The sequence below is a fragment of the Arvicola amphibius genome, chromosome 3 (assembly GCF_903992535.2).
Source record: "Arvicola amphibius chromosome 3, mArvAmp1.2, whole genome shotgun sequence".
Lineage (NCBI taxonomy): Eukaryota > Metazoa > Chordata > Mammalia > Rodentia > Cricetidae > Arvicola > Arvicola amphibius.
This window is the reverse complement of record NC_052049.1, coordinates 53,715,771-53,732,297: the sequence shown is the minus strand read 5'-3', so window position 1 is coordinate 53,732,297 and position 16,527 is coordinate 53,715,771. Positions and strand designations below refer to the sequence as shown.

Sequence of the window (16,527 nt, the reverse complement as noted above, 5' to 3'; positions counted from 1 at the left end):
TTCTCCAGGGCCACCGACCAACGTTCTTCCCGCCCTGCCGGATCCGGTCCACCATCAGCGCCCCAGAGACCGCTCCTCCAAAGTGCGTGAGGAGGGGACCCGGCAGGACTCCGGGACCCCGCGTCGCACACACCCTCCCCAGCCCTGAAGGACCCTCCCTCCCCCGGAGGCTGGGCCTCGCCGACCCCTCCCCGTGCGGCGGCCGGAGGCGGGGGTGCTGAGTGGCAGCGGCCGGCCTGACTGCGAGGTTCAGCCGCCTCCTCCCGCTGCGCCCGCCCCTCGGCCTCCGCCCCGGCGCCGCCGACCCTCGTCTGCTCCCGCCCTAGCCCGTGCGGGTCCGCAAGGGCCAGATTGAGGCGGCGGCGAGGTGGCTGTGCGGAGAGCCCGGCTGGGGAAGGCTTCATGCTCCCGGCTCAGAGCGTCCCCGGCCAGGTAGGCGAGGCGCGGGGAGCCCGGGAGGGGGACGGTCCCGGACAGCGCACGGGGGCGCGGCGGGACAGACGGCGGGTGCCGGGGCGGGAAGGATCCGCTGTAGCGCCGCTGCAGACGTGGACGAAGTTGAGCCTGGAACTGCTTTTCGGGGAGCTACAGGGGTCCCCCGCCAGTCCTGCTCCGCGCCGCGTGGGTCTCACTGGCCACAGACCCCAGCTGCATCTCAGACCCGGGCTGCATGGTTTTTTTTTTTTTTTTTTTTTTTTTTTTTTGTGGCAAGCACAGATCGGGGTGAGGGTTGGAGAGGAGGTGGGCGGGGGTGGGGGGGTACACCATATCTGGGGTGGATGAAGGACGGGTTTTTATGCAGTTCCTATCCCTGCCAGGCTCCCTTCTCTCTCCAGCTATTCGCGGTCTCCTGCTCTCTGAACTAAGGAAAGCAAAAAGATTTTCTCCAAGCCGGCTCAACTTTTCTGTTATTTCTGGAGGTTCAGAGGTTTCTATGGAAGCCCGTTGGGGAGTGAGAGAAAGGCAGAGACTCTCATCCTCATTCCCTATCCCGGGGAAGCTTCCTGTATTTTTGTGCCGTGATTGTTTGTGCTTGTAGATTACAGCTGGTGACCCATATGGAAAAGTGGAACCACTGCCCGCGAGTGTGTGGAGCCAGAGGGCGGCGAGGTTGGGGGAGACTTCCTTCCAAGGGACTTTTATTCTCTGAGAGCTCTCCCCGCCCAGGTGGAAGAGAAGGCAGGAGAACTTATCTTGCTTTTTCTGACGCTCTCCTAATCACTCTAAAAACTCCTTTTCAAATTTAGAGAACATGTTCGCGACGATTAAATCGTTTAAAGACGGGGAAGACAAAAATTCTTCTGCAGTCAAGATTTCCAGCCTAGGTTGGAAATCTGATCTTGATGAACTAATATTCGAAAGGGTTAAAACAATACAGAACAACATCTTATTTTGTAATAGTTACCTCCAAGTGGTCACACAGAGCAGACACTGGCTTGTGGTCTGTAGCAGGGTAGCATTTTATGGCGGGAGGTGGCGCATTGTGAATGCAGGAGGATGGGGAGGGGGCTGCTCATTTGTCTTGGAGCCAGGCTAGTTAGGAAGAGTAATTACACTGCAAACGAACATTTGTGAATATAATTTGAGTCATGATACATGAACCCGTCATTTGTCTGTGGGGGGAAAAGGGATCTTTGTAGATGAGAGAAAGCAGTGCCTTATGGGAAAAATAATACTGTTTCTCCATGTGCATGGCTCACAATTGATAGCACCTGCTAACAGCAGAGATAGGGACTTAAGAGATTTTGCTGCCTGCAGGGGCTGAGCAGGACAGGGAGGGAAATCTACAGCAGGAGATGGTCACAAAACAATGAATTGAAAACTTCAAGGGGGTGTGTGTGTATGCAAAAGTTGTGTCCGTCTTCTGTATTATCATGACTGCAAAGAATTGCTGACGTAGGAGGATTAAAATTGAGGAGACTCACAGGACTGGCGAGCTGGCTCAGTCATCAAGAGCTCTTGCTGCTCTTTCAGAAGTCCCGAGTTCATTTTCTAGAACCCAATGCAGGTAACTCACAACTGTCAGATTCAGTCTGTCGAGCTCATTGTGGGAAACCCTATGTGAACATTTGGCAGGCTATTTTCTTGTTCTCAGCCTTGGTCCCCGTGTCTATAAAATAGACTGGAGCTCTGATCCCAGCACCCACATCAGGTGGCTCAAAAATGCCTGTAACTCCAACGCCAAGGCAATGCATACCCTCTTCTGGCCTCCAAAGGCACCTGCACACACATGTGTGCATGCATATAGATAAACACACACACACACATACACACAAATAAATCTCAGAGATGGCACTGTAGTTAATAGTGCTTACTACTTTCAGAGAACTGGATTGGATTCCTGCCACCAGCGTTGGATAGCTCATAACTGTCTGTAACTCCAGCTCTTAGGGATTGAATTCCCTCTTCTGGCCTCTGCAGGCACTACCGTCATATGTGCAAACCCACACACTGATACACCAATATCCACAGAATTAAAATGCTAATAATAAAATAACCAAAGTTTTTGAAAGTGGTGGTAACAAGTTCAAGTCAGAGTCCTTGGAAGATTAACTGATGTCTGTGGGGTTTGAGATGGTTTCCTATGCACAGTGAATACTCAGAAAACATTAACTATTGTCAGCACTCTGAGTCCCCAGGGTTAGGGGAATGTGAGGATACTCTGATTTTCAGATGATTGACTGAGTTGAGCCGTGCCTCTGATGGTTCATACCTAGAAATACTCACTCTTTCTAGAACTTTCAGACTCTATTCTTTTGGCCTCTCCTGGTGAGCCTTTTCTGGGCCACCTCTTCTAGGCATTTTGTAGTGCAGTATCTGTGTGTCCCTGAGAGCTGGGGTGCAGAGGTGGCTCATCATTCCAGGGCCTGTGCTCTTTGTGCTGGCAGATTCTTGGGTCCCTATATCCCATCAAAATAAATATCCATGTTATATTTGGAAAGAAAACAATTTAAAAACTCTATAGTGATGAACATGATAAACACTGCCCAAGAATGCTAAAATCAATGTTATACTCAATGCTTACTAGTCTTAGAAAGATACAGGTGGTCCGTAAATGCCTAATTTCCAGAATTCACTAAAAACAAAACAAAAAACCAGCCTTAAGGTCTGCCTTGAGGTTGTAGACACCTGAGAGCAAAGTGAACAGAGACGCCCTTAACAAAACAGTTATTTCTCGAGGATGGGAACTGTTCCCTGTGCTCCTCCTCCGGATGAGGGGGTGATAATATTGGTTTGTTTGTTCATTCATTTATCCTGTCATTCAGCTGATGTTTTTGAAGCTTCTCCAGTGGGACAGGTCCTGAGGTCACACTGTACTTTCAAAGAGCTCCACAGGGTGCGGACAAGGTAGGCAGTGCCTAGTGCAGGAATCCTGGCTTCATAGGAGTGGGGCCAAGAGAACCTTGGAGATGTTGCTCCTGGTGTGGGCTTTCTCTAGAGAGAGGCCTTGGGGATGGGGACTTCCTGGGAGGGAGCACTTGTGAGGACCCCATTTGGAGACAGATGACGAAGAGTAGTTGAGTCTGGCTGAGCTGAAAACTGAACTCGAGCCTTCTAGAGGTGTGTGCAGCCTGGAGCTGGCTGCAGAGACAGGAAGAAAAATTGGGTTTTCAGACAGAGGATGAAAGAGGGCCCGGGACAGAGTCGTGTCGCGTGGCTGCAGGGCTGCAGGCTCCCTCCGTCGCCGGGTCTGTTGTGTGCAAAGCGAACAAAGGCATTCTTAACAAATCAGTTATTTCTTGATCAGGTGACTGCCCTGTGTTGCTCCTTCTAATTTTGGGGGTGTGTCCAGTTTTTTCATTTGCCCATTCATCTCTCCTGTCATTCAGAAAAATGTCTTTTTAGTGCTGCAGGTGAGAGCCCTTTGTGTCCTTGTGACCGAAGCTTTTGAAATGTCGTCTCCTTTCAACAGGCCCAAGTGGGAATAATTAAGCTCCTGACCCTTGGCCTCCGTGGCCAACCTCAGACCGATGCCATCCTGCAGGCTGAAGGGATCTGTTTTCTTTGAACTGGAAGACCTGTGGTCCACACAGAATGGCTCTGAGTGTGTTTAGTACTGAGGGTGTGCAGCTGAGGAAATGGATTCCATCCCTGCACATGTATGTTGTGGCAGATGTTTGCATGTCCCTATATCCAGATGTTGAAGCCAGACACCAGGAAGGAAGGCCTCCAGGAGGGGCTTAGGTTTCAGTGATGTGCTGAGAGTGGGTTCCCTGTTCTGAGCTCTTCTTTCCTTCTGAGGACACAATGAGGGAATAGTGTATTTTTTTAGACCACCCGGTCTATGAGATTTCTTAATAGCAGCCTGAACATTCCAGCTCACAACACACACACACACACACACACACGATAACCTTCACTAGCTAAGATTATGAGTGAGATTTGTGTATGTCTATACTTCCCTGAATTCATTTAAAAGGTATGTTATCCACCTGTTTTCTCAGTTTAACCTTAAACCATTAGCTAGGTCAAGAGAAACAACCAACTCCGACGTGAAGGTTTGGTTGGCCAGAAAGGGGAACCCTGGTGTACTTTTCCTGTTCTCCACATGACTTTGTTCTGATTTTGATTCAATAGCACATCTTATTCAGTTTTTATGGACACTAATCAAATATTCTGGAGAACTTGAAGAAGTGAACTTGCTAGGTTTACCCAAACTTTAAAAACTTTATGTGGTTTATGAAACAGTGGGTTCTGAACCCTGAGCTCGGTTCTGACACATGCAGAGTGTTGGACGTGTCGGGCATTTTACACCATTTCTAAGGAACGGCCCTTGGGACTAGTGAGGCGAAGCAGCAGTACAGAAAGTTTATCCTTTCCTCGTGAGGAGCATTTCAGTTAGGAATAACCAGCCTGAGGCTAATACATGGAAGCAGCAGCTACATGCTTCTATCCTTGTTGGTGGAAGACTGGCGGCACCTGTCTCAGAAGTGCATTTCCCCTGCCTCAGCCCCGCCCGCTCTGCGCATCTAAGCTCTGCATTCTCTCAGATGGGCAGTGCAAGGCTTCTCTAAGCCTCATTTTCTAGAGGGGAACAAGCTTATCAACTGCTTTTTTTTTTTTTTTGCAGGGTGTGTGTGTGTGTGTGTGTGGCTCCCTTGGAGGGTTATTGCTGTTCATTTAAATTTTATTCATTTGCGGAATCATTGAAAGGGTGCCAAGTTGACCCCATGACTGTGTGGGATCACAGGCATGCTATTTAACTTGTACACAACCCTGTCCCCTCTCCTTGCTGTGGAGTTAGGCTAAGTCCAGCGTGGCCTGATGGATCATTGTCTGTCTGTGTAACCAGTTTGGTACCTCACCTCCCGCTCTCCACTGGGTTAGAAGGATATAGGCTAGAGTTTTAACTGGTTATCTTGGTATTTCTGTCTAATTGATAAAAATGGCCTGACTTACATACTTGTCAGGCAAGTTAGGGGCTTTTGGGAGTTTGGAATTATTGCTGCTTTCAGGAGAACCTGAGGCAGCAGAGAGTCTGAAATAGCTTCTGCAAGCCCTTCCCACATGCCTGGAAAGTTTAGAGGGGCTCCCTTTCCTCTGCTGGCTCTATTGTTCAGCATTTTCTTCCTTTCCTGTGGAGCTGTGCCGTCGGGGGCTCCCGGAGTTCAGGCTTCCTTTCTTTGGCCAGGCAGCGCTGGACTGAGCATGCATGTTGTTTTCCAGCGCTGGTGGCAGTGGGCTGGGTGTTTAAGGAAGGCACTGACTGCGTGGACAGTGGCCTCTTCTATCTGCAGATAAGTGGCACCCAGTGCACACTGATGAAGGCCAAAACAACTTCTTAAAAAGTTGGATCACCCCGCCCCCGCTTTTGCCTATACTGTAAGATCAAGTTTTAGGGAACTGAAAAGTCATACATCGGATCGGTCAGTAGTGTGTCTTGCATTTTATAAAAGGCCTGCGGTTCGTATACTAAACACATACTTTGGAAAAACATGGCTCACGACTTTGAAAATCAGTCCAAATCATGCTCTTTTCGTGGAACTGGCCAATGGTCCGTCCTCGAAGCCGGCTGTGTACGGTGAGGCCCGCCAGTAGATGTTCCTAACGTTGCTCTTTCTTGCCCTCATCCTCGCAGGCTTCCCTTGGAGTGGAGCTCCTAATTTACTGACTGTGCAGGTCCGCACTGTGATGGGGCACAGCATGCCTCTTAATAGGGGTCTGTAGGTCAGTTTTCATCCAGATCTTCATTTGGGAAGTGTGTGTGCTTAGGGTGTATGGTCAGCTCATGTGGGTTTTTTCCAGCTTATGCCTCGGTCCTTGGCTCTTCGCTATATTAGTGAAGGAAGGGCAGAATCCAAAGAAGCAGAACGACTGTGTGGAATTCTTAATCTGTGGCACAAAGTCAAGAACCGTAGGTAGGGACAGCACCGGCAAAGAGGCCACACCACATCAAATAAAGACCCAAGTGGTGGTGATGATGTTGAAGGGGTGGCAGGTTCTGCGCACACCTTGTGTGACTGGCTCGCCAGGGCTATTTAGGATCCACACTGCTGTGACATCTTTGGATCTAAGAAAATGGTGACCTTGTCACCAGCTACCTTTATCAACAAAGCTTCTAGGATTTAAAACATTAAGAAAAAATTTTGAATTGCCACCAACTTAAATATATATATATATGTATATATATATATATATGATTTACTAGTGGATTATGACCTAAGTACGTCATTATACGTGGTATGAAATTACAGATAGATAGAAAGAAATCAAGTTTTAATACTCTTGGCCACAAGACTTCCCATTTCTTCTGTAAATTTTCAGCTTTCTCAGTTCTGACGTGTCTACCCTGTGCTGATAATTGGTCTGACCTTGTCATCTTTGGAGCCAGCCTTCCCTCAGGGCCTTGTCTGTTTCCTCAGTGAACTTTGCTTATTGGTCACTGAGGTCTTTTGAGGCCTCCCTTGGTGCTGCCCTGCAGGGCCTCTCCTTGTCGGTCCTTTCAAGTCCTCTCAGGAACCCAGGGGACACTTGCAGGCAGCCTGAGGGCAGAGGGCTGAAGTCTGTGCCAAGTTCCAGAGGAAGCTAATCATACCCGTGACCTCGACCTCATTAACATCAAGCTGGAACCCAGAGACCCAGCATTCCATGGCATTGTTTGACTCTGGATTGTCCCTACTGATTTATGGTCCTGGGCCTGTATGCCTGCCTCCTAAGGGAAGGGAGGCAGGAGTCCAGCCAGATGCCAGTGTGACTGACAGGCAGCACTTCCTGACTCCTTTTAACTCCCTCAGAAGGGACTCTGGAGTGTCATCTAGTCATTGGGCCAGGCTGAGGGGGATTTGGCCTCAGACAAAGGGGGACTGACAAGCCTGTAGTGAAGAGTGGGAGGAGCAGCGGAGGGGTGGGAGGACTGGAGAGCTGGGTGGGCTGCTGGTCCACAGGCGGGCTGACAGGGAGTGACAGGAGTAAACCCTCACCAGGAACTCTCATCTCTTCCAGCAGGGCTTCAGGGTGTCACTTGGAATCTTGTTGAAATATAGTCTGGCCCAGCAGGACCGGTGGGGCCGGAGAGTCTCTGCATTTCTCTTGATGGTGCTGCACCCGGTGTGGCAAAGCTGAAGCTGTCTGTGAAGGCCGAACCTTGCCTGGCCAGAGCCTGTGGCGTGTGGCTTGGAACGGTTTGCCTGCTTTTACTGGGATGGAACTGAGGGCCTAGAAGTTCTCTTTGGGGACCCTGTGGCCTGCCAGGAACAGCTGTGTAGAAACTGTCCTCAAGGTAGGGCAGGGCAGTTCTGAGGTCTTTGTGGTGTGGTATAATATGGCAGTTGGGTAGCTTGGTTCAGGCTAAATCCATTGCCTTGCCTGTTGGTTGTGCCACAAGTTCAGATAAAGAAGACTCTAAGTTCCTTCAGTTAAACCTGCATTTTTCCCACACACCCTGTAACTTTGAAGTTATGTGCTTACAAAGCATTTTCAAAGTTGCCAATTGTTTCCCAGAGCTTTATTCTGAACCTAGCTGAGCTCTCTGCTGGGTGCTGGCTAGGTGTTTGCATTCCCAGGCCCTCCCCTGGGGTTCTGACCTATAGTTTTGGACTGGGTCCTGAGAACCCACGTTTTGTAAACAAAGCTTCTTCTAAATGGCTTTTAGAATCAGGCGGAGCCTGAGACATTGGCCAGGCACAGGGCCAACCTCACCTGCTCCTCTCCAGATTGTGAAGAGTTGGCCTGGCCCGGGGTGGGGGGTGGGGGGATGCTGGGGGAGCTGCCTCCAGTTTTGTTTTGAGACTCTTGCCCTTATGAAGGAACTGATAGTTTGAATGGCACCAAATCAGAGAGCGCTGTGTCAGCACCTTTCGAAGTCACTTCCCCAAAGCCTTTATTTTTAGGAATGGGCGCTGATTACTAAGGGCTTCCAGGACTGGGAGTAGGGGTTGTTCTCATAGATAATCGGGTTGTAAGCATTGGGCCTCTGCAGGCTTTGAAGACTGTCTCATTACTGAGGTCCCCCATCCCCTCCCCCATGTTGACTCAGACCCTTGAGATAGTAATGAGTGGACAGAAGGGACATCAAAGGCTCCCCATCCTCCGCGAACCCGAACCAGCGGGGATCTGATCTAAGTGAACTGAGAGACTGAGGCAGTGGTCTCGTCCATCATTATAACAACGCCAACCTCCGCGTCTACAGATATGCTTTGACTGCACCCGAAGGGCGGCGTCAGCATAGGAAGCATCTGAAGTGGGAAATAGTCTGTGTGCTGGCGTCAGGGTGGATGTAGCAGGAAGAGTGGGCACCACGGTGCGGGGAGCCAGCGTCGGGAAGGGACAGGGCCTCTGAACTGCAATATGCACAGGTCCTATGGGCAGGAGATCTGGGTATTAGCAGCATTTCCTTGATGTGCTCTGGGTGTCCTCACTGCTCCTACGCTACCTGTGGACCTGTAACACACAGTGAGGTCCTTCAGCTCTGTCACCCATGTGGTCATGATGCGAGGGCCATTCGCTGGAAACTGAATATCCAATCCACTCTCTTCATGGTCACTGTTGATCTGCATGTTGTGTTTATGCTTTGGATTCTACTTTCCCACTTCTTACGAAGAAAAGCAAGAGCTATGGAAAATAAAGATGTGAGGATTGGTCTCCATCTTTGAGAAACATGCTTTGGTCATGGGTGAGAAGTGGTGGAAACTGCCAGAGTGGTAGCTGGCTCTTCTTGGTCCTGGGATACATGGTAGATCCTGGACTTTGGTGTCTTTGTGACCATACAAGAATCTTGTCTCTTTGACCAGACCAAGTATTTCCTTGCTGGAGCGCTCAGATTCGGTGCCTGGGTAGAAAGAAAAGCATCGTGAGAGAACAACATGTCTGCTTGCTCAAAATGCAGAGTGAAGGCTTTTCTTGGGAAGATGCTGACCCTGCAGCCTTCCTTTGCCACACCAGAGGTGAACTGGGCTTTTCTGTGCAGTGTTCCTGCAGGCCTAGGGAACTGCTCCAAGCCTCCACAAAACCAGAACTGTGTTTTTCTTTTGAATAGAAATGGGTTTCAAATGAGTGTGAAGTCTTGCACTCAAAGTCCATGCTGGGTTATAGACTAGGCCAGCTCTGGACCCTGCATTTAAGACACCATCCCAGCCCTCCTAAAATAGCTGCAAGAGTTTTTGCATCTGCAGTACTTTTTGGTTTATGACTCACTGTTGCTGCTTCCAGGGCATCCCATTTTGTCGCTGTTCCTTTTGTTAGCATGCTGTTGGCTTGTGTTCTAGCTTTACGCATGTGTCCTTGCCTCATGTGCTGGGAGAGGTTTCTCTAGCTTCTCTGAATCAGCTCTGCGAAGACTCCTGTGTCTGATGGTCTTCACTTTGGCTTCTGTTCACTGTTTCTGGGGCCCAACTGCTGCCTGTTCTCTTCTCTGTCTCTGGTCTGTGAGCTCCCTCAGGACAGAAAACCTGACATGTGTTCATTCATATGTCTTCAGTCACGGTGAAGGTCAAGTGCGGATCGTATGGGAGACCTTAGTATCTATAACTTCAGTGGATGCAACCAAGACGCAGGTAGGTTGAGTACGAGACATTGAGCTAACATCAGGACTCCAACCCTTTGGTCAAGTGACACTGGCCAGATCTTTTGCTCTAAGACCAAGAAGCCATAGCTATGACTTGTAAGTCTCTACTGGGACCGTTAAATGAGATGCGCAACGTTGACACCTGTGCCTTTTCCATTGTTTTTCAGGTAAATGAGAAAGCAGACTCTTGAGTTCACAGATGGCCCGCATTTCTGTCATTAAGAGGCACTTCATACAGATAAGAGTTGGGTCCTGGGTTCAATCATGCATTGCTAGGTTGTCTTAGAATAGCACGACAGTGTGTCTTGGTAGCCATCCGAAGTTCTCAGTCACTGGAAAGAAATAGTTAAGGAAGGGTAACATGCTCACTGAGGAAGCCAGAAAGAGGTCCTCAGCCCCTGTTGCATTGTAAATCACCTGGGGATGCTTGCCCAACCAGCTGTTAAGGCTTGAATGTGAAATGTCCCCATCAGGCTCATGTGTTGAACAGCTGGTCTTTAACTGGTAGCTCTATTTTGCTAGGTTCTAGAAACATTAGGAGGTAGGACCGAGCTGGAGAAAGCAGGTCAACGGGGGCATATCCTTGAGGGTGAAATCTTATCATTTTCCTTCTGTATCCCCTTCTTTCTGCTCTCTGTCTGGCATGGGCGTACAGCTTCTTCCTCTCTATGTTCCTGCTGCCATGATGTTCTGCCTCACCGTAGGTCCAAGGTCAAGGAAGACAAGGACTGGGCACTGAAATCTCTGAACCTGTGAACCCAAGTACATCCTTCTTCTCTTAAGTCGTGTCTGTCAGGCGTCTGGTCACAGAATAAAAATGAAAATAAAATGTTTAATTCACTGGCTTCCTCCTTGGCTTTGCCAGCCTCATCATTCTTCGCCATTTGAAGTAGTGAGTGCTTTCATTTCTTCATTTAAGACCCAGTCAAAATCTCACCCATTCTTAATCCAACTATCTAGAGAAACGTTCTTTGGTGTATGGCTTTCCCTAGCTGTCCAACAGAGTAGGCAGTGTTATATCTACATGACTCCATGCCCTTTCAGCATTGAACTCAGCTTCCTTGCTCCTTTGGCTGTCATCTTCCATCTCCTGTGGTTCCTGACATGGAACAGATGTTCAGTTATTGAATAGGTAATAGTCAGAAGAAAAACTAAACTGAGGTATAACATCCTACGCCTCCAACCGCAAGAAACAATGTGTTTCTAAAATACGTAATTTGTAGAGTGTCTTGTAGATTAATTACTTGGCTGTTTGCATAATCTCGTTAAATCAGGAAGAGTTTTGATTCTTTTCCTGATTAGAAAGGATGAGAAGGTAGGATTTTGTCTGCTTCTTGAATAGTGTGACATTAGGCCATGGGGCAGAATGGGGTCATAAGCAGCCAGCGCTCTTGACTGGCCTTAGAGAAACATTGTTAGTCAAGACCCTTAAGACCCGTCAAGCATTGGCATGCGGACCAGCACTCAGTCTTGTATCTGAATGTGTAGGCCTATGGGAACAGACATGAGGTTTTCCAACTGGCTACCCAGGAAGAAATAAAAAGCCCTTCAGTGACTCAGGCATTTCTCTCAAACTATAGATTTTGATTGTTGTGATAGAAGCATTGGGCCAGAGCTTGTTGGGTCCCCCTTCTCAGTGTGTTGAATGCTCTGAGACACACTGGACACCTTGGGATGAGGCAACTTTATCCTGTAAATTGGGAGCGCCTTCCCAAGTGGTTCACCTAAGTGTTGGAGTCAGAATGGGAGCAGCATCCTTCCAGGAGCTGGGGGTGACTGAGTTCACTGAATCATGGGAGTGTTACTTAAAACTGTTGCCATGAAGGGGAATGTGACCTTGAGGTTTTATCTGTTCTTCTGCCTTCTCATCCTGCCCCTGCAGTAGCTCAACTCAGGGTCTTTCCCAGTCGCTTTTCTGGATATGTGCTGCATTGGAGCAAAGAGAACGGGTAACGTTATCTGCCTGCTTCTATGAATGCACTCCCTCCAGCTGCCTGGCCAGTGAGTGGAGGCTGCAATAGAGCAGGCCTGTACCCATGGCCTCTTCTACTGGACAGCACCCCAAAAAGAAGTTAGCGAAAGACAAGGCAGCAGCAGGAATTTGACTCCCAGTTTTCCTCTTCATGGTTTTAATGTTTCTGGGACCTGAAGAGAGAATGAGGATTTCACCGTTGCCTGGAAATTTCCAGTCTCCATGCAATGTTGGTCTACTGCATTTGAAAATAGACCCAGAAAATAAGTGGAAAGGAAAAGGTTCAGGTGTTAAAATGTGAGCTGGTTTTGGACTCTTTGGAATTGGAGGTATTGTTAAAACCTGCTGTACCATCTCTAAAGAAGTGGTGTGTGGGGCTTTTGGGGTACCTGGTCTCTACCCTTTCTGGCAGGCACATGGGGAGTGCCTTCCAGTTTAGAGTGAGCAATGAGCATCTCTGGTGGGGTGGGGCTGACTTTCAGAGACTCTTGTTTTATTCATTGAGATTCTTAGCAGGCCAGGAAAACAACAAACAGACCAAGGCTAGAGAGATAGCTGGGACATTTAGAGCATCCTGCTCTAAACTGCTCTTGCAGAGGTCAGATTGGTTCCCAGCACCTACATCGGGCAGCTTGCAACTGATTGTCACTTTGGCTCCAGGGGATCTGGTGACCTCCTCTGGCCTCCACAGGCACTACACTCAGATGCGCTGCCCAACCCATGTACGTATGGCTAAAAAAAAAATTAAAATCTTAAAACCAGCAAAGTAGGTCAAACCTTCATGTTAATTGGGCCGTCTTTCTCACAGGGCTGGCTGTGTGGCATGCCTGGAGGCACGCTTCAACTGGATCACTCGTTAAATCTCACATCATCCTAATTAGAGAGCCCAAGTAATATATCTGGATGTTAATTTTCTTAAGAGTTTCTGAGTTGGTTCTGTGTGTTTTGGATTTGTATGTTCATTCAGCAAAAGCTTTCTAAAGATGGGGCTTTGGGTGCCTAGTCAGTCCGATTTGCAGATCTGAGTCTGTGCCTTTCTAATATGACTGTCCTAGCACATTGATTCAAGGATGCTGAAGTGTGGAGCCTTTACTTCGGGGAGAGGTATTTAGAAACAACCAAAGCCGCAATACTCAATGGATGTAGCTACTAGTTGACTAGTTTGGGGTTCCAGGGTTACTAACCTATGGGCTCTGATTTAGTGCTGAGACGATGTCTGGGAGGTAGCAGCAAATACATACATTCTCACATACATATGTATATACATGGCATGCATACATCTTGCATACATAAGTATATAATGCGTACATACCTAAACTCTATCCATTTACACAATCAGGCTTCATAGTTATTTTTATTATTTTTACAATGTGTTTGTGCATGTGTGTGAGAGACAGACACACACACACACACAGAGAGAGAGAGAGAGAGAGAGAGAGAGAGAGAGAGAGAGAGAGAGAACTTTTAGCTGTTGTTGACTCTCCTTCCACCATGTGGGTCTTGGGAATTGAACTCAGGTGGTCAAATGTGACCATGATAACATAACTACCAAGTCATCTTGCTGGCCCCTTTTTACTTATTTTTGTTGTTGTTGTTGTTTTTGTTTGTTTTAAGATGTAGCTCCTAACAGAGAAAGCAGTCTCCCAAATAGCCTTTCAAGAGCAGGCAGAGCGGGCACCCTGATGGACGTCTCTGGGAATCGTCTGCTTGCCTCTATTTCCGGATCACCATCAATGCATAATTTAGGAGCACTTTTTCTTGGATCAGGTAGCTGTCAACTGTAATTTTTGGCTGGCGTCTTATGCACTGTTGGATCTTGTTGTTGATTGGAAAGATTTGCAGATCCGTTTTCCAGGAAAGGTCCATTTCCGGTGGAATATGTTAAGCGTTTTGCTTTATAAAGACGTAGGGATGCTGCTCTCTGCACTGCTACGGCCTCTTTCAGTTAAACAATAGCTCTTCCTTCTTTAGGATCTTTTAAGACTGTGGACCTGAGCTGGGAAGAGGCCCTTTGGATAACTTTTCTTAGGAGGCACGAAGAATTTAAGGCAGCCTGGGTTACAGAGCAAAACTATGTACAAAGAAAAATCCAAAATTATAACTTTCTTCCTCCATATCTTCTTCAATGATAAGGAATAAATTCCATGCATTTTGTATCATCCATTTTCCTTGTAGAGTAGATCGGTTTTCTATTTTGCAGTTTAGAGCCCTGGGATTCTCTTGGGCAGTCCACGGTTCTTCAGAGCAGGAAACCACGGGCAGTCCCAGGAGCCTTGCTGATGACTAGTGGCTCCTTCTTTGTTTTCTCGATGGAAAACTCGACTGTCCATGTCCACCGACAAGTTCCCTCCCCCTTGTAGCTGCAAGCATTTGACAAAAACAACAACAACAACAAAAAACAAAAACAAAAAACAGAGAGTCAAAACTCCCATTGCAGCCCAGCAGGCTAGGGACAATATTTCTCTTTCTCCTTGTTCCTGGGTTCAAAGTCCACTTACTGTGTATGGGGGCAGTCAGCCCTCCTGAGGTGCTGGCTCTTGGGGGCCCGTGTGGTTGCCTGGTGGACAATTAACCACGTTGACCCTCCTCTTGCCTCGGCCTTTCTGGATGAGTTGATACTAATGCCCTGAGCAAGTAGGGGCAGCTGTGCTGGTGGGCAGACCAGCAGGCCAGGGTGGGGAACCATCTGATCTTGTTCAAAGGGGACGTCTCTGAAGCATGAAGATTGAACTGATGGTGACCCCACCCCAGGGAAGAGGAAGGTCCCTCTGGAGAGCCGCTGAGACGACCAAGCCATCAGTTACTAATCCCATTGGCCTGTGGGTCTTCGGGTCTCAGAGCCATGTAAAGGAGAGAGAATTGGGGTTGAAAGTAATAAAGAAGGCTTAAGGGAGAGAAGCAGGGGTCAGTCCATCTAATTTTGTGCCTATTACTGAAGAATAAAAAGAGGTAATTTCATTAGGCCCCTTGAGATCTCTATCACAGTAAGATGGCATTTGAGGAGGCAATAGAGAGCCTCTCAGGACTGTCACCTCCCTCTTGTGACTCAGAGCCTGGTCCCCATGGAGCCTTGGGAACTACAAGGCCTATCAGGGCATGGTGGGCATAAGTCAGTTAGCGAGAGGCTAATTTCTGTGATCCCAATGGATGGCTGCAGTGTGCACGGGGCACGAGCTGAAACTAAAGCCTGCAGGTGTGTCTCTTCCCTCCGAGGAAGGCTTGCTAGTCATCTCTAGTGGACTTGGTTCGTCAGGGGCACACTGGTCACCCACCACAGATCTCTGAACTAAACATGTTTGACGTCCCGACCCTCATGATGGGGCCTCAGCTGAGCAGTGGGTACAAAGTTTTCTGGCCCATGAGGGCCCATTTGTTCACAGTGCATGTTCTTATCTGTTGCTTCTAGTGGGCCCTGGTGGGGCAGGTGCAGGTCCATCTCCATATTTTCAGGGAAAAGGATTGCGTCTGTAGGCCCTGACTTCGGATTATTCCTCGGGATCATCACTGAAAGAATCAGAAGAGGGCCGAGCATGGCGAGTTCTCCCAGGAGGGGAAGAAAGAACAGCAGCAGGCAGAGCAGCAGACAGTTCTCAGTGCCAGCCACCAGCTGGCACCATTCCCCAAGGCAGCTCGGCTTTCTTCTGAGGAGGTTCAGAGTGACCAAGGAGAAGGGGAAGGGGCGAGGAGAGGAGCTTTGGGTGGCAGGGAAGGCTGGCTGTATGTCTGACGCAGGCCTAAGCAAAGCGATAAGCCCTTCCTAGAGGCCGTCTGTGGTCAGAATGGACAGCAGCCCTCACTGCCCACCACTTCGGTTACATTCTTGCTGTCTTGGGTCTGGCTGTTTTTTAGTGGCCTCACCTATGGCCACTTCTTGTGTAGTATTTGGAGTCAGCGCTGAGAGGAATGAGCAGTGTGCTAGAGAAACAGCGAACCACAGTGCATCCAATTGGAGCTGAGGTCTGGGGAATCCTACAAAATCCATTGACGCCGTTGACCTAGGAACTCTGCAAGTTGGCAGTGGAGGATGTAGATACCTTTCTGTCTGGTGGGCATATGTCCTTGAGACGTCCCAGGAGGTGAGACAGTGGCCAGATATTTTCCTGAAACTATGGACTGCAGGGTGAGGGCAGTAAAGGTAAATTGTCCTTGTCTCATGAACTCTGAGCATGTGCCTTTGCTCTGCTGTCCTTAGAGGTAAATGTCCCCTTGGTTTGTTAATGTACTATTGCCAATCCTCATCCCCATCCCCATCCTCGTCCCCATCCCCATCCTCGTCCCCATCCCCATCTTCATCCCCATCCCAATCCTCATTCCCATCCTCATCCCCATCCCCATCCTCATCCCCATCCCCATCCTCATCCTCATCCCATCTCCATCTTCATCATCATACTCATCCCCATCCTCATCCTCATCCCCACCCTCATCCCCATCCCCATCTTCATCCCAATCCCCATCCCCATCCTCATCCTCATCCCCATCTTCATTATCATACTCATCCCCATCCTCATCCTCATCCCCATGCCCACCCTCATCCCTGTCCCCATCTCCATCC

The 16,527-nt window shown here is 48.7% G+C and overlaps 1 protein-coding gene across 1 annotated transcript in view; it reads left to right on the top strand.

Moving 5' to 3' along the window:
- Positions 1-301: 301 nt before the first annotated feature.
- Positions 302-16,527, top strand: part of Lhfpl2 (LHFPL tetraspan subfamily member 2) — a 149,314-nt gene continuing 133,088 nt past the window's right edge. The window contains exon 1 of the mRNA XM_038322552.1: positions 302-432. The gene's annotated coding sequence lies outside the window, so the exon portion shown is untranslated. The remainder of the gene's footprint in view (positions 433-16,527) is intronic.